Source organism: Protopterus annectens, chromosome 5.part0 (assembly GCF_019279795.1).
Source record: "Protopterus annectens isolate FY-2018-M chromosome 5.part0, PAN1.0, whole genome shotgun sequence".
Taxonomy (NCBI): domain Eukaryota; kingdom Metazoa; phylum Chordata; order Ceratodontiformes; family Protopteridae; genus Protopterus; species Protopterus annectens.
This window is the reverse complement of record NC_056735.1, coordinates 1,094,328,655-1,094,347,458: the sequence shown is the minus strand read 5'-3', so window position 1 is coordinate 1,094,347,458 and position 18,804 is coordinate 1,094,328,655. Positions and strand designations below refer to the sequence as shown.

At 43.5% G+C, this 18,804-nt stretch overlaps 1 protein-coding gene across 2 annotated transcripts in view; it reads left to right on the top strand.

The window, feature by feature from the left end:
• NXPE3 (neurexophilin and PC-esterase domain family member 3) overlaps positions 1 to 18,804 on the top strand; it is a 1,170,309-nt gene that overhangs the window by 632,471 nt on the left and 519,034 nt on the right. The window lies entirely within an intron of this gene.

Genomic DNA, 18,804 nt, shown 5'->3' with positions numbered 1-18,804 from the left:
TCAAGGAACTGGGGAAGTAGTCCAGGATCCTTCTGCTGCTGGGGCTCAGGAAAAGATTGCCTCACAGCTTGCTATCCTGAATTCCATATCTAACTCCTCCATGCGGCTCATATCTTATGCGGCCGATGGAGCGAGCAGGGCCGCAGGCACAGGTGTTGCTCTTAGGCGCCAAGCCTGGATGCGGCTGTGTAATTTTACGGACCCCTTTAAGGCGTCCTTCACCAACACCCCTTTGACGGTTCGGCTTTGTTCGGACCTCAGGTGAAGGATACTTTGACCAGATGTGAGCAGGACGGTAAAACTCTTTCTGCCGTTGGAGTCCAGTTTTCCACTCCTTCTAGACCTTATCCCAAGGGTCAGAAGGGGAAGATGTGGTTCGAAAAGCCCAAGGAGCTACACGGACACACGTGGTCAGTTTACCCCAGAGGCAGAGGGGTAACAATAGACGCCGCCCTAGAGGCAGGGGTCCTCACAACCAGGGCAACAGGGAGTCTCTTCCTGAGAAGCCCTTTCAGCATCCCTGAGGTGTTGCCGACTGTCCACCCTTGGAGGCAGTCGGGAAGAATTTCACTGTACCCAGTAGCCTGGCAATCCCTATCCCAAGAGAAGTGGGTACAGTCGATCATATCCGAGGGTTACAAAATCTCCTTGAAAGGTTTCCCGTACCTCTACAATCCCTTCCAGACATCTCACCCGGTCAAAGGGATTTGGCAAGACAGGAAGTTTCAAAACTCCTGGAAAAAGAGCCATCCAGACAGTGCCGGCAGACCAAGTAGGATCCGGCTTCTACTCAAGATTCTTTTGGTCCCCAAAAGGACGGGAGATTGGAGACCGATACTAGACCTAAGCAGACTAAACAAGTCTGTCAAAAGGCAAGATTCGGATGGTCACGCTGCAATCCATTCTGCCCTTTCTGGGCAAGGACAACTGGATGTGCTCTATAGACCTTCAGGATGCGTACTATCACATAAAGATTCACAGGCGCTCCAGAAGGTTTCTCCGCTTCGGCTGGGAGCCAGTCATTACCAATTCAGAGCACTGCCCTTTGGCCTCACTTCAGCCCCAGAGTGTTCACCAAATGCATGGCAGTGGTCACAGCTCACCTGAGACGTCGAGGATTCCAGGTGTTTCCTTATTTGGACGACTGGCTCCTCTCCGCCACCACCAAGCATCAGCTTCTTGGTCCAGAGACTACACCCTACAGCTTTGCAAGAAACTGGGAATTTCGGTAAATTTGAAAAATCCTCTCTGCTGCCTTGCCAATCTATCACTTTTATAGGCAGAGTTAAATACCGTCAAAATGTTAGCCAGGCTAACAGATCAAAGGATTCTGGACATCCAGAAATTTGTTCAGCTTCTGTTACTAAGCAACAAGATCAAAGCCAGGTTTGTCTTGAAAGTTCTAGGCCTAATGGCTGCGGCCATTGTTCTTCTTCCACTGGCTCGCTTCCACATGCGTCTCCTGCAGTGGATGTTATTCACGCAGTGGTCGTACCACAATCTGCCTATGAGACACGAAATTTTGGTAACACAGTCGTGCAGGGCTCATCTACGATGGTGGATATCTTCCCCTCTTCTTCATCAGGGCCGACCCTTTGTTCCCCCTCCTCCAGTTGCCACAGTCACCACGGATGCCTCCCTGATCGGGTGGGGGGGGCATTATCAGGGCAGGATGGTCCACGGGACGTGGCAACCCATAGAATACCATCTGCACATAAATGTCCTGGAGATGAGAGCAGTGCTTTTAACGTTGCAAGCCCTCGACGACTTTCTTCCCACGGGGACTATTGCAGTACAGACGGACAACATGTCCGTGGTTTGGTACATCAACAAACAGGGCGGAACCAGGTCCTATCCCTTATGTCGAGAAGCTCTCAGACTTTGGCAATGGGCGATCTCTTCTCAGCGGTTTCTGATAGCAACGCACATCCCGGCAGGTCCAACCTATTGGCGGACAGGCTAAGCAGATCTATTCTGATGCCTCACGAGTGGTCTCTCAATCAATCTGTAGTAGATCAGATTTTTCTGAAGTGGGGCACTCCTTGTTGTGATCTTTTTGCTACCCCTCAAAACAGCAAGTGCCCAGATTACTTCACACTATTTCCCCTTCCAGGCCAACCCTTGAGAGACTCTCTAACCCAGGATTGGCCTCGGGGACTTCTTTATGCTTTTCCTCCCTTTCCATTGATTCCACAAGTCATTCAGAAAGCCACCGTTTTGAGAGCCAAATTGATCCTCATTGCTCCATATTGGCCTCGACAAATTTGGTTTCCGTCTCTACATCGTCATCTTCTGGTGCAGCCCTGGCATCTGGACCCAGTTCGGATCTTTTGATCCACCAGTCGGGTCAGCAGCACCGGGCCATTCATTCTCTCAACCTCACTGCTTGGTTGCTCCACTTCCTTCCTAGCCAGGCTACCAATGATTTCTGACTCAGTCAGAGACATTTTAGTGTCTTCTTTAAAGTCGTCCACTAGAACTATTTATGCTAGCAAGTGGCGACGTTTTTCAATTTGGGCAAACGCCAGAAATATTGATCCTTTTACCGCTCCTGTACATTCTGTTTTGGATTTCCTGGCGGAGGTTTTTCATTCAGGATCCTCGTCATCTACAGTCAAAGTACAACTGGCTGCTATTTCCAAGTATCATGTTGGCTTGCATGACAATAACATCATGTCTCATAGGTTATGCAAGGCCTTTTTAAGAAGAGTTTTTCTCTTAAAACCGCCTGTGAAACATCCTCCTCCGCAATGGGATCTAAACTTAATGTTGGCTTCCCTAATTCTACCTCCTTTCGAACCGTCTGCTACGTGTTCTTTAAAGTTATTGACGTGGAAAACTATATTTTTACTGGCTGTTACTTCTGCAAGAAGAGTTTCTGAGATTCAGGCCCTCTGTATTCGTTCACCTTATCTGTTTTTTCATAAGGAAAGGGTTTCGCTAAGAACTAACCCTTCCTTTCTTCCCAAGGTTGTATCTCAAACCAATATTAACCAATCTATTGATCTACCAGTTCTCTTTCCTAACTATTCTGACAGAGCTGAACAGAAGCTGCACTTTTTGGATGTTCATCGTCAGCTCAGGTACTACTTGCATAGGACTAAACAAATAAGAAAATCAGACCAATTGTTTGTCTCCTATGCAGAAAACAGGTTAGGTCTTCCAGTTTCTAAAGTGACCTTATCTAGATGGTTGACTTCCACCATTTCCTATGTGTACTCTCTAAGGGGTAAACAACTATCTTCTAAGCCAAAAGCACATTCGACCAGGAGTCTATCCACTTCTGTAGCCTTTCAGGATAGACTTCCCATTGACACTATTTGTGCAGCAGCTACTTGGGCCACGCCTCATACCTTTGTGTCTCATTACAAGTTGGATTTGGCCTCCAGAGATAGGGCCAGTTTTGGTTCCACAGTTCTCAAGAGTCTGTTCCATTGAGCCACCCGGGATACAGGTGCTAGGGGCGGTCCCATCCAGCAAGAATGAAGGCGAGATTGACAACTTAACATTTAGAAGTTATGTACCTACCATAACGTTCCATGTTAGTTGTCTTCTCGCCTTCTTTCTTAAGCCTCCCTCCTTCCCCTGGCCTGGACAGATCTTGGAGAGTTCCTATGAGATTGCTTCCTCTGGAGCATTGTTATGAGGACTTCTTTTAGGAACCACGGTTCCTAATTATGTTAGGATAGTCTTTAGCAGGGTCAGTTAGCTGCCAAACGAGATCTGAGGTAGTTCCGCCTTGCATCATGGGATATAGGGTTGCCTCGAGCTGGTAAAAGGAGTTCTCGAGCTAAAGCAAGTGCCGAGTCGGAGCCGAGGATCGGCTCCGAACCCATCCAGCAAGAAAGAAGGCGAGAGAAGACAACTAACATGGAACGTTATGGTAGGTACATAACTTCTAATTTTGTCTTTTTGGGGTTAAGGAGGAGACACCACTGGAGAAATCATTCTTCTACAAGTTCAAAGGTATTTTAGGTGAGGGACTGCAGTTCAGAAGGCCCTGTGGCTGAAGATATTAATGTGGAGTCGTCAGCATATTGTACTGTTACAGCTTGGGGAATACTAATAGATAGATTGTTTATAAAGATAGAGAATAGAAGGGGGCCCAAAATGGATCCTTGAGGTACACCAAGGGTGACAGGTAAGTTGGAAGAAAGAGTGCTTTCCCAAAGCACTGCCTGTTGCCTGTTGTCTAGATAGGACTTGAACCACTGTAGTGCTTGAGTATCAAATGAGAGGGTCTTAAGAATATTCAACAGTAACTGATGGTTAACCATGTCGAATGCTTTTGAAAGATCAATAAAGATAGCAGAGGACAGGGTGTTTTTGTTGCGATTTTTGTTAATGTAGTCATAGAAGGAAAGGAGGTCGGCAGTGGTGCTATGGAAAGGTTGAAAGCCGTGCTGAGAGCTGGCTAATAGGCTATTTTGGAGAAGGAGGTCTAATAGTTGATGGTGGATGCATTTTTCCATAATTTTAGCAATAGGAGAGAGTAGGGCAATTGGGCAAAAGTTGGAAAGTTCTGTGGAGTTGCCTCCTTTATGTAGTGGGATGATATGAGAGACTTTCCAGATGGTTGGGATCGTACCTTCATTATTGGTTCTATTTATTAGGATAGAGATAGGGTAAGCAATAACTTTAGCTGCTATTTGAAGATATTTTGAAGGTAAGAGATCAGGGAATGGAGGGTTTGAGTTTTTGAAGGAGGGTACAGATGAGGGATGTGGGGACAGGGTGGAATTTAAATGTGTCCTTGAATTATTGTGACTGGACTGGTTTAATCTATTATCTCTGCCTAGAATTGTATTTCCAGAACTAACTGTGTTTTACTATGAATTTTGCTGAATTTTGTACACTGCAGTTTTGTTTTACTAACTGTTCTTATATTCTGTACATAATACTCTGTGTGTGTGTGTGTATATATATATATATATATATATATATATATATATATATATATATATATATATATATATATATACTAACTAGCTTCTGGCACTTTTCTTCCTGGGCCTCCACTGAAAATGGGCTCTTTCTGGCCCAGTGGACTTTGACGGTAAACAAATGCCAATAAATAAGTAAATAATTGCACTTCCAAGTAAAGGGAATTCACCTACTTGCCATAGTTAGTGAGTTAATCTCAATGGTATGATGTCCTATTCATATGCTGCAGTATTCATAGCATAAGGGAGTCCGCCTCTGGCTGACTTGTACATCCGGCCAGTATCCAAAAGTCTTCATGCTACCGCAAGGTACGTGCTGCGCCGCACAACATAACGCATACATCAGCCATAAAGAGACATCGGGTATAAAGCAGATGTCAGCATGCACCTTCCCCAGAACTTTTCTGCCACCTGTCTGATTGCCTGCTCCAGACGTTTGCTCACCAGAACTGCTGTGTTCCAGTTACAAGATAGGTACCCACTGGGGTTTTTTCTTCTTAAAACTTTTGATGCTGCTTGTTTGTTGGGTTCTTGTCAGCTAGGAAGGGCAAGTATCAGTGTGGAAGGCAGATTCCACATAAAGTTGCTCACAAACTTTGCCTCTTTTGTCTAGGCCCAGACCACGAGTGCACTATATGCATGTCCTTCATTCCAAGGCCCTCAGGAGTTGGCTGGAATCTCTAAAATTATACTTAGAAAATCAGCACCTTAAGCGCCTAGCACACCAGATGGATGTGATGGGCCATTCGGACAAGCCTGTACTGAGGAAGGCCAAAAAATTGCAGCCTGAACCTTCAGCTGCACCCTGTCTTCCGGTCATTTCTCTTGAGGCTGGTGTAGGCCTGGAGACTGTGCCAGAGTTGGTGGATGTACATTCGGTGGGTACCACAGTGGAAGCCCCAAAGGTGTCTGCTTGCATGTCTGTAAGGGAAGGGCAGGTGTCCGATCAGGGAGATAAGGGGGAACCCAGGCTCATTATCTCTGAAGATCCTCATGGCATCACACAAGTCACGGTGCATGAAGATGTGCTCTCTGATATCGTTGAATGCCTTCCAACTTCTGGTCCTTCTACCTTTCACCATATGGAAGCCCCCAAAAAGAAGGCTAAAACTAAACATGTGTCTCCTGCTACACCTCAGCAGCCTTCTTATTAGCAAACATTTTCTCAAAGCCTCTTTAATACCTTTATGGCCCTTCGGCAATCTTCTGCTTCTGTATGTATAGGTTCATAGGTTCATAGGTTCGTACTAGGCTATCTGCCCTAGGGCATTTATAAGCCTAGCCAGAGTGTATGTGGCTTACACCACCCCTTAGGATGAGAATACTACGCCCTTTTAGGGTTTAGTTTACTATGCCTCTGTCTAGTAGTGACAAAGAGATGACCCCCGGGGTAAACCTACGATCTCCCATCCACTCGTCGAGATTTCTCTTGAATAGAGTCAGTGAGGGGCTCTGCCTAACATGGACTGGGATTCTGTTCCAGAGTGTAGGGAGCCTCTGGGTTATGAATCTGTCCCTCCAGCACGTTCTATTTATTTCTGTGTTGAGGTTTAAGTCACTTGTTCTCGTGGCTCTGATGGATTTGGATTTTCTGAGGTGGAGCATGTCCATTAATTCAGGATTGGACATGGCCTTGTACGTCAGGCACAGATCACCTCTGAGTAGGCGGTATACGACTGAATAGAGCTGGAGTTTCAGTCGGGCAGCATATGACATATGTTAGACCCTTTATCCTCTTGGTGAGGAACTTTTGGGGTCTTTCCAACTGCTGCAGGTGTCGGGTAAGATACATCCCAAATGGGGCATTGTACTCAATCATTGGCCTGATAAGAGAAGAGTACAGGGGCACAATGACCTCTCTTGATCTAGATGTGAAACCCTTCATGATAAGGTGGGCAATATAGAAGGTCTTCCTAACCACTTTGGCAATGTGAGTGTCAAATGAGAGGTTACTGTCAACCTGGGTCCCTAGGTCCCTGATTACCTCTTCCGTACTTAATGGATTACCGCCTATGTGGTAATTTGTCGGTACCTTGTTTTTCCCAAAGGGTATGACTATACATTTTTTGGCGTTTAGCTTAAGGCCATGGCTCTGGCACCAATTATCCATTTCTATGAGGCCTCTCTGAAGGATGTTTGTGTCCGCTGCAGCCCTTTTCTCCTTCCACAACCTTCAAAAGGACATCTGTTGACACTTTCTCAGAGGAGGAGGATTCCTCTGGAGGGGAGTCCTTAGCCTACCCCACCCAGTTGACTTTACCTTAGGGTACGGCTCCCCAGAGGAGGAATGTAATAGTACCAATTCCCCTGGGGAGGACATTTCTTTTGGAGAGACTGTTCTCAAAATGAAAGATTTTTTTCAAGTGGGACTACTGCCAAGTTTCAAACATTCAGCAGAGGTAGTTTGACCTCTTGCAGATGGTTTTCCCATCTCCTTCTGTTATCCCTCTAGTCCTCCGTGCCTTTCTGGATGTTTTCTCAGCTGCCTTCAAATGTCCAGACTCTAGGCCTCCTGCCTCCAGACAGGTTCTATAAGGTACCCGAGGACTCCCAGTTTCTTTTCAAGGCTCCTGCTGCTGATCCGGCTACCATATCTATTTCTATTGATAAGGCTTTAAAATTGCTACCATCTGCTTCCTTGTTACCCCCTGATAAGGAAAGTAAGGTCATGGAATGTTTGGGAAAGAAGGTTTAAACTTCTGCCACTTTGGCCTTCCATACAATAAATTATCAGACCCACATGGCAAAGTACTCCCTGGCCCTTCTGGTGGAGCAGGGAAGTTTTTGGCAGACATCCCAGATTCCCGAACAGAATCTAAATTAGCAGCTATTCTTAATTCTTCTGCACAAGTGACCAGCCAGTCCATCAAGTGCAGTTATGATGCTGCTGATGCCTCTTCTAGGGCAGCTGCTACTGGGCCGATCCTTAGAAGATACTCTTGGCTTAGGCTACAACCTCTGCCTGAAGATTTCAAGGCCAAATTGCTGGATGCACCCTTGGATAACAAATTCCTTGTTTGGGAGTTCAGCAGCAGAACTCTTCAAGTCTCTTCAGGAGAAAGGAAGGGAGTCACAGGACCTTAAACATATTTTTGTATCTCCAGTAACACGGTGTCACTCATCCCTCTCTAGTATAGATGATGAACAGGTGGGGTAGTTCATTTATGTTCTTTATTACACAGAAATACATCAGGATGGATAGTAGCATTACAAAATATAAACAAACTGATTAATTGACAGACTACACAGACATACATGCTTACATCTCAACAGCTTACTACAAAATGGCAGTCAGGCTCGCATGTGCTCAATATTTATACACTTGTGCAAGCCCCTAGAAAGCTTTTAAAGGTATACATGCATACTGATCTACATCCTCCCTCTTAAATAGATTGCCCTCAATGAAATGACATTGGAATAAGACATGCAGTAATATAGACATTAGAAACAAATATGTTCATGTCCAAGTTGCTGTGTATCTGTAACATGGTGTAGAAATGTGATCTAATATAGTAATCAGAGATGGGTTTATCAACAGTGACCGTCTTTGGTGAACAACTCATATCAGGAACATTGGGATTCATCTCAGGAACAGGAATATTCACTGTAATGTCCCCTGGAACTGGAACACTGGATAACTCACTCTGAGCTAAAGAGTCTTTCTCACAGGGTAGGTGCTGTGGTACAGGCTCAGACACTGGCATCAAATGATTCTGATTCTGCCTAAACTCTACTCCTTGTGATTCCACAATGTACAGCCTCGGCTCTGGACAAACTTTTCACGACTCCAATCCGATCATAACCTTTGCATGTTTGCATTCTCACTGTCTCTCCTTCGAATAATGGACTGAGAGGTTTCTGGATTTATCGTAATAAGACTTCTGTGACAGGTGCTTCTTTAACAGATGAGCTTTCACTGATCTCATATTCTTAGCACTTGGAACCAATAAACTACTGCTGACTGGTAATGTAGTGCAGGTTTGTCTCGACAGAAGTGTCTGGACATGTGAACCAAGATGTTTATCACGAGGAATATTTCTGAGATTCTGGAAAACATCACTGTTATCCCGTTTTGACTTCTCTAGTAACTGTTTCACACTTTGAACTGCATGTTCTGCCAAACCATTTGACTCTGGGTACTCAGGACTACTCGTAACATAGATAAAGTCCCACTCTTCAGCAAATCTTTTGAACTGATGGCTAGTAAACTGTGTGCCATTGTCAGAAATAACTTTATGCGGACTACAAAAATGATGCTTCATCTTAGTAATGACAGTACTGGGCGCAAAATTAGGAAGTAGGTCAATCTCGAGCCAATTAGAATAAGAGTCTAGTAACACCAAGTAATGTTAACCATTTCATTCAAAAATGTCAGTGGCTACTGTCGACCAAGGTAGTTCAGGAATCTGGTTTAGCTGAAGTGGCTCCTTCTGTTGATGTGGCATTGTACTGTTACATACAGAGCAAGATGAAAGTACTCTCTGAATGTCTTGTGACATAGGCCAAAATACTAGTACTCTTGCCCTCCTTTTGGTAGAATCAGTTCCTGGGTGGCCACGATGCAAGAGAGCAATATATTCTGGTTGCAAGGACTTTGAAACAATGACTTTAGGACCTTTCATGACGATACCCTTGTCAGACATCTCATCTCTGTAAGGAAAATAAGGTTCCACTTCTTGAGGTTAAACTAGATTGCTTTGATGGCCATCCTCGATTGACAAAGTGGTTAAGCTTCTGTAAAATAGGATTTGAGGCTGTGTGATTTCTAAGATCATCAATATGTGTGGAAGAAGAAACATCTCTCACTTCCATGACTTCAAAATCTAGTTGCTCATTCTCATACGGTTTAGTGGTATTTCTGGGTGATCTGGATAAAGTAAGATAAAGAAGTTTGCCTTTTGTGTAGACAAGATTGAAATTATACTTCTGCAGTCTCAACATCATACTTTGCAATCTGGCTGGAGGTGTATGCATAGGCTTTCTCAAAATAGTCACAAAAGGTTGGTGATCTGTTTCGATCTGGATAGGTCTACCATAAATATAACGAATATAATCATGGAACTTTGAACATGCAAACACAATTGCCAAGTGTTCTTTCTCTATCTGCATTTCAGTTTGGGTTAGAGATCTGGACGAATAGGCAACAGGTTGGCCCTCTTGAAGAATGACTGCACCAAGACCAAATTTTGAAGCATCACAGGAACATCATTGTATCTGAGAGTTGGTGGACTGGCAGTTCTCTGTTTCAGGACATCAAATGCTCTCTGGTGCTGTTCCAACCATGACCAGGACACATCTTTACGTCAGCTCTCTAAGCTGTGCTGCTAGTTGGCTTAAGTCTAGAATGAACTTGCCCAGATAGTTAACTATGCCAAGAAGGCATTGACGGGCTTGAACATTGTCTGGAGCTGGCATGTCAGGAATGGTTGTTTGCTTGGGAGGGTCTGGTCGTAAGCCTGAACTGGTAAACAAATGACCAACATAAGTAACTTCTCATAACCTGAACTTGCACTTCTGAGGATTCAGCTTAAGATTCACTTGACGTGCTCTTTCCTGAACTTTCTTGAGGTTTCTGTCATGCTCAGCTTCACCATTACTTCCTACTAAAATATCATCTACGATAGTAATAGCACAAGGGTACCAAGAAAAATTTGCTCCATTGCACGTTGAAAGACTTCACTGGCAGAATTTATCCCAAATGGCATTCTCAGAAATATGTACCTGCCGAAAGGAGTACTGAACATAGTTAGCAACGAGGATTTCTTGTCAAGCAAAATTTGCCAAAATGAACTCTCTGCGTCTAAGACAGAAAAAACAGTGGCATTTGGCATCAGTGCTGCAGCTTCCTCGACTGTATGCATTGGATGAGGAGGTCTTTTCTGTGCTTTGTTCAAATCTTGTAGATCACTGTATATTCTGATACCATCTGAGCTTTTCTTATGAGCTACTACCATGGAAGATACCCATTCAGTCGGTTCTTCAACTGGACAAATTAGACCTTGTTGCAACATTTTATCTAGCTCAGCTTTGACTCTGTTCTGCATAGCTGCTGGAACTTTCTGGGCTGGCCTGACAACTGGGTCTGACTTCATGGAGTACACAACTGGAAGCTTGCATAGTTTGTCTTCGAAAAGGTCAGCATAGATAAAGAAAATATACAGGGCAAAATAAGAACAGTGGTCTTTCAAGCTAACATGATGACCTTCCTTATTAAATGGAAGCAGTCCCATTTTCAAACTGTCTCTGAGCCCCAATAATGACTGTACGTGCCTTTTGACCACATAAAATAACAAATCGTAGCTTCTCCCAGCAGAGCAACATTTAAGTACTACTGAGCCCTCACTTTGAATCTCTTCACCACCATAAGCAACAAGCTTCACACACTTTGCCAAATTAAGCTCCTCACACTTTGCCAAATTACGCTCCTCACCAGCACATACTCTGGCAAATGTTTCTGCAGATATAACATTGCACTTTCAACCTGTGTCAACTTTGAGCTCTGTGGGCCTTCCATTTATCCAAACAGTACAAAATACTTCATTCTTGGTTGCAGGGGCACATCAGCTAGTAAGATTTTAATGTTGCAGGTCTTGCATTCATCTGTTATGTTTAATTTTCCATAAAGATGAGGTCTGCACAAGGACTAATCCTTCTTTCTTGACAAAAGTGGCCATTGAATGTAATCTAAGTCTGCACTTTCTTAAGTATGTCACCCATGGGATGTATCTGTTGCATTGCACTGATGTTAACAGGCAACTTGCATTTTATTTTGATTGAACAAAGTACATAAGTAAGAACTGCACACACTATTTCTTTTTCCTCTAAAAAGGCACTAAAATACCCAAGGCAACCTTAACTGTATGACTTTCTCATTGCATGAAGTTATGTTACTGAAAGTGTGGCAAACCCTTACCTGAGTCTTCTAATGCTCTTTCTGTCAGAACTGTGGCTCCATTGCAAGCCTCCCTTAGGAACGCTTATATAAATACTGTTAGTGCAGCTGCTACATAGGTATGTCTGAACACTTTTGCAAAACATTGTAAGCTGGATATGATCTCAAGATCAAAGGCCACCTTTGCAGCCACTTATCTGGGATATTCTTCCTTAAGGAACCATCCAGAAGATAAGCTTGAAACTTCCCATTCACTTGATGAGTGAATGGGAAATAGAAAGTTCACCCCGGGGATCACTCCAGTGGCTCTACTTGGTAGAGGCACTGGGAACTAATGTCAGGCGGCACGATGCCAAGGCACTTCTGTGGATTAGGCTTGTAAAGGCTCCAGGGCCATTAGCCTAGTACACACCTATGAACCTATAAATCTACTGCATTGATGGTTTCATGAAGCACTGACGCCATCAGCATAAGAAATAGGGTCATGGCTTTCTAATTGTACATTCCCCTTCAGATCCTCTACCTGCTTTCACACTATCACCCATACTTACCGCCACCATCAAAAAACTTGTTCACAAACTCAAACCCTGTACCAACGTCCTAGATAACTTACCCGCAGAATACTTACAACTCTCAGCCTCCTCCATTGCATATCCTATCAGCATCCTCCTCAACAGGTCCAGTCAGGAATCTTGCATAAATGATATCTGGAAAAAAGCATTTATCCTTCCACTTCATAAAGGTCACAACAACTCTGACATCTCAAACTTCTGTCCTATTGCCATTCTCTCCCCAGTCTCCAAAATACTAGAGAAATGTATTCACACTTAGCTGCTGAATCATCTGATACAACATCAGATTCTCTCCCCCACTCAACATGGCTTTAAGCCCGGACATAGTACTAACACTGCCCTCATTTTCTTCCTGGACACAGTAAATAGAGCTTGAGATGTAGGCTCCTTAGTCTCAGCACTCTTCCTAGATTTATCAAAGGCATTCAACACTATTTCCCACTCCCTTCTGCTTACTAAACTCTTTAGCCTTGGTCTATCTCCCCCCTTCCTACAATGGTTTACTAACTATCTCACTAATAGGCAGCAGTCTACTAAATGGCATCACTCTTCCTCCCCTTTCATTACTACAAATACAGGTGACTCCCAATGTTCAATACTGGGACCCGTCTTATTCAGCATATTTGTCAACAACCTTCATTCCTTTGTCACCCACAATACTGTTATCCAATATGCAGATGACTCAGCTATCATCTGCTCTTCTAAATCTGTTACTGCACTACAGCGTCTCACCCAAGAAGCATTTACTTCCACCAAAACCTGGATGTCCCAGAACCATCACGCCCTCAACCCCAGTAAAACAAAACTTTTAATATTTACCCCCCACAAAATCCAGCTCTTTTGACAATTCACTATTCTCCATTCACTCCCAAAATAACACCGTCATTGAAGTTGTCTCTAGTACCAAATTGCTAGGTGTCATCATTGATGACAAATTAACTTCTGACCTTCACATCTACAGCAACATCAAAAACTAGGTGCCCTGTATAGGCACAACTATTTTCTTAGCCTCTCTATGAAAAAGGCCCTGGCCTCATCCTTCCTCCTTCCAACTCTTCTATGTGGTGCTTCCATCCTCACCAATCTACAGTCCTCCTTGAGAGCAAAACTAGACTCTTGTTACAATAACGTCGCTAAATTTGCTACAAATGCAAAAATTTTTTACCCACCACTGTTCCTCTCTGCATCAACTAAATTGGCTAGAAAACCTTTACTATCTCATTTTTCTCAATTAACTACAGCCCACAAGCTTATCTACTTCCAAGAAACCTGCGCTTCCCTCTCCTCCATACTGACTATGTACCATCCTAACCGACACCTCAGGTCCGAAAACAAAATGTTACTGTCTATAGAGAAACCTAAGCTCTCAGCTGGCCAAATATATTCCTATACTGTCTCTAAGGCATGGCATAATCTCCCCCCTTCACTCAGAACTATCAGCAATCCTACCTCTTTCAAAACAATCCCTCAAACTACAACTCTCCTCTCATTGGTTATGCTCCTGTACCTACACACAACCCCAACTCCTGACTTCTCTCCCTGGTGTTTCTTTGAATGTTCCCTTTTAATAAAATAATGTGTCCCTTTTGATTTACAAAACCTTTTGAAATGATTCCATTTATTACATCTGTGACATTGCTGACCAAAAGCTAAACAATTTTCCCTTTTAGGCTCATGACTTCCTCCACAGTTACGACAGTTGGCTAATATGCACATGCTTCAAGTTTGCTGACTCATTCTTATGCTTCATTGAGACTGTGCATGCTCTGGAATTTGCTAGAAAAGTACAGGGTTTCCCAGCGAGTGTCACAGGACCTGCAACAGTCACTATGTGCTTGGGCATTTTTCTTTTAACCACGTGCTGCATACCATCAACATTGGCTGTGGAAGTTACTGGAAGTGTGTATCTGTCATTTGTAAGCATATTTGTGTGCTTTTCTGTAAGCTTATATATCTGACAAATCTCACTGGCCTTATTCAAAGTTAAATCACTGTCACAAAGCAAGATCTTTCTCACAGCATCATCTTTAATACCATACACAAGTCTGTCTTTTATCAAGTCATACCTTAAATCACCAAATCTGCACATTTTAGCTTTGTTTCTCAAATCAGTTATATATACTGCAAAAGTTTCACCATGCTTTTGATCTCGTGTAAAATAAGTGCCTTTCCATTGTAACAATCGTTTGGGGTGTTACACATTTACCCCCTTGACTCAGCCGGTCCAACTATCTGATGGTTCCCCCTCGCCTGCAAAGACAGCAGGTGCATACACAAATTAAGCTCTCTTTCTGTTTCTTCTGACCAGCTAAATTAAGCAGAATAAATGCCTTTGTACAGCCATCTTTATCAGAAAGTACAGCCTGTATGAAAATATTGTACTCTTGCTCAAACACTCTGCAGTATTATTATCAAACACAAGTGGGCCAGGTTTTCGAAATCCATCTGCCATGCCAATAGAGTATGCCCAAACACACTGAAAAAATATGGTCTTGTAATTATATATGAACAAGTTGCTGTGTGGGCCTGTAATAACATTCAAATGCACAATAAACTTTTCAAAATACTGTTCTTTGTGAAATATGCTTAGAAATGGCTGTACTTTGCAAAATAACTATACTGTAATACTGCACAAACATGCAAACTCTTCAGACAACTTGAATAGCTTTGATTAATACGAAAAAGTAGTGGTTAGCAAAAAAAAAAAAATGCATTTCCCCTATTTTATTCATTTTATGCAATTCAGATTTTATTTCATTTTCTGTAGTTATTTCGAATATTTATTTTAATATATCACAGTTTTTGATATTTCTGTTACTTAGAAATTCGATTACAGCATTCTGAATGCCTCTTTATATATTTTGTGAATAAGAAATAGTTTGAGCAAGTTTTAATAGCTGAAATTAGTTTCTGACCTGTTTTGCGAGTTAGACGTGCAGTAGGGATGATTCACTCCTTTATGTTCCCCCAGTCTTAACTGAGTGCCTCTCGGTCTCAAACTGAAGAATCTGGATCCCATTCTGGCAACATGTCGCTTGTCCCTCTCTAGTATAGATGATGAACAAGCAGGATAGTTCATTTATATTCTTTATTACACAGAAACACATCAGGATAGATGGCAGCATTACAAAATATAAACAAACTGACTAACTGACAGACTACACAGACATACATGCTTACAACTCAACAGCTTACTACAAAATGGCAGTCAGGCTTGCACATGGCTCGGTATTTATACACTTGTGCAAGCCCCTAGAAAGCTTCTTAAAGGTATTCATACGTATTGATCTACAGAGAGTGTCAAAGGAATTACCTGGTTAAGACTGCATTTGTAAGAAAGCCATCCCTGTCTTCTTCTTCTAAAAGTAAGAGGGGGGGGACCCAGAAAGCCAGCCTCTTCAAAGTCTGCTCCTTCCATCCTTGCTCCAAAACAGTCCTTTCAGTCCCAACCTAAGCCAGGTAGTCTGTGACCACCAGCCACCAGGGCCATCCACTCCCTTGTCTCTTCATCTCAGCCTATCTCTTGCTGCTTGGAAGCTGCTTACTCAGGACTCTTGGGTCCTTTCCATAATCCAAACAAGGTATTTCCTGGTTTGGGAAAAATTCCCCTCATTCAGAGGGATCCTACCACCCCCCAAAGATCAAACTGAACTTCTTTCCTCAGGTCATCACAAGCCTGATTTCTCAGGGGATTATCCAAGAAGTTCCTACTTCCCAAAAAGGAAAGGGATTTTACTTCAGGATGTTCCTGGTCCCCAGGAAGGATGCCCTTTGGAGACACATCCTGGACCTTTCCCATTTAAACACCTTTCTCAAAGTCCCTTCTTTTCGTATGTTGACTTTACCCTCCCTTCTCCCTCTAATTCTTCCCCAGGCATTCATGGTGTCCCTAGCTATAAAAGATGCCCATCTTCACATTCCTATCCATTCAATGTTTACGTTTTTCTGTTGCTTCCTCACATTTTCAGTTTTGTGCTTTGCCCTTTGTTCTCTCTACGGCACCAAGGGTTTTGACAAAATGCTTGGCTCCTGTCATAGCTTTCTGCAGAATGCAGGGAATTCAAATCTTCCCTTAACCTCAACGACCTTCTGATTCAGGCACAGTCCCCAGAACTTCTTCAGGAAAATCTTTCCTTCACTGTTGCCCTTCTGTAGAGTTTAGGGTTCACTATAAACTTCTAGAAGCCTTCTCTCACCCCTTCACAGGATCACATTTTCCTGGGATGCAGGATACAAACAAAGTGCTAGCCTCTGTTCCCATACAGAAGGTCTTGTTTCTGACTTCCTATTTTCAGAGCATCCTTCCTCTTCAGTCATTGACAGCCAGGGACTTCCTCCGTCAATTAGGGTACATGGCATCCACTGTCCCTATGATACCCTTACCAAGACTACACATGAGGAAGTTGCAGTGGTATCTATGAACTGTATGGATGCAACAATCACATCAATTAGAGTTTCTGATCCCACTCTTTCCTTGCATAAAAGGGGAACTAGAATGGTGGATCGTGCAGGTAAACAAAAACTTTGGCCTACTTCTGCAACTACCCCTTCCTTCCCTAGAGTTATTCACAGATGCTTCAGACACAGGTTGGGGTGCACCTCTTCAAGCCTGGAGGGTCAGAGATGTTTGGTCTCCCGTACAGGCACAGGAACATATCAATATAAAGGAGATGAGGGCACTGGCTTTTGTACTGCAAATCTTGAAAAACAACCTAGTTCCAGGAGTACTGAGGTGGTTCACAGACAACACCACAGCTGTTTGTTACATCAGTAAGCAGGGGGGAATGAAGTCTTACATTCTATGCAGACTACCCCTACTTGGCTGTGAATTGGCCTTACAAAGCCAAATCTCCCTTCAGGCGGTCTATCTCCCCTCAGCCCAGAATACAGTGGCATAAGTCTTTAAGCAGGTCCATGACCCAGTCCCACAAATGGATGTTGCACAGGTTGTGTTTCTGGACCTAATCCATCATTGGGGTACACCTCAGATAGATAGGTTTGCTCCCCTATGGACAGACAACTTCCAAAATTTTGTGCCAAGGTCCAACAACCCCTGGTGTAGAAGATGGACACCCTACCTTTCTCTTGGAAGGGGATGTTTCTGTATGCATCCCCCTTTGCCTCTTTGACAAAAGGTCTTACTGAAGATTCAGCAGGATCAGCCAAAAATCTTGTTGTTGACTCGCTTTTGGCCAAGTTAGCACTGGTTCCCCTTTCTCCTGCAACTAGCCAGGGACAATCATCACAAGTTACACCACAGTATGGATGTACCCACACATGACAAGGGGGACCCTAGTACATCCACAACTGTCAACCCTGAACCTGACCTTGTGGGTGACAGGGTTTTAATCCATACAGACACCTTTTTTCAGAGGACATGCTACAAGTTCTGCAGAAGGCCAAAAACCCACAACTAGGAAATCGTACATTTCCAAATGGAAAAAGTTTTCCATCTGGTGTTACAAAAAGGACCTGCAGCTGCTGTCAGTTGATGTCCTGGTGGTCTTGTCCTATCTATGTGAATTGATGAGGACTGGGTTGTCCCACTCTTTGCTGAAGGCTCACCATTCAGCCATCTCTGCCTCTCTGCCTGTGTCCCCACCTTTGGCCTCTAGGTTAGAAGTAAAACTGTTCCTTAAAGGTGCCCTTCATATCAGACTGCCAAGGAAACCAATACCTCCTCCTTGGGATCTGAATTTTATGCTAGAGAAGCTTACACTGGGACCTTTTGAACCAACAAGCCCCTCCTCCCTGCAGCATTGCACCTGGAAAATGGTTTTGTTAGTTGGCCATTACCTGAATCAACAAGCCCCTCTTTTCTGCAGCATTGCACCGGAAAATGGTTTTGTTAGTGGCCATTACCTCTGGTAGAAGGGTTTCAAAGTTATAGGCCCTGATGTCCAATCATCCTTCACTGTCTTTCATAGAGATAGGATTTCCCTGTGCACTAACCCTACCTTTATGCCCAAAGTGGTAAGTGAGTTATCCTTAAATCAGTCCATTAACCTTCCTACCTTTTTTTCCTTTCCCTCAGTGAGAGACTGTGGCACACTTTAGATGTGCATAGGCAGCTCAGATACTACCTTGCCAAAACCATCCTTTTTCGTAAGACTGACTGCTTGTTTGTCTCTTATAACCCAAGAGCTCTGAGTCGATCAGTTTCCAAGCCAGTTATTTCCAGCTGGATTTGTAAAGCTATTTCCTTTTGTTATTTGTCTAATGGTAAGACCCTTACTTCCCCAATGAAGGCTCACTCTACTAGACCAGTTTCTTCCTCAGGGGCATTCTTTAAAGGTGTGGACATTGGCTCTATACTGGAGACAGCTAAATGGTCATCTGTCCATACTTTCACTAAACACTACAAGCTTGACACCATCTCCAAGTCCAGAGCTGGGTT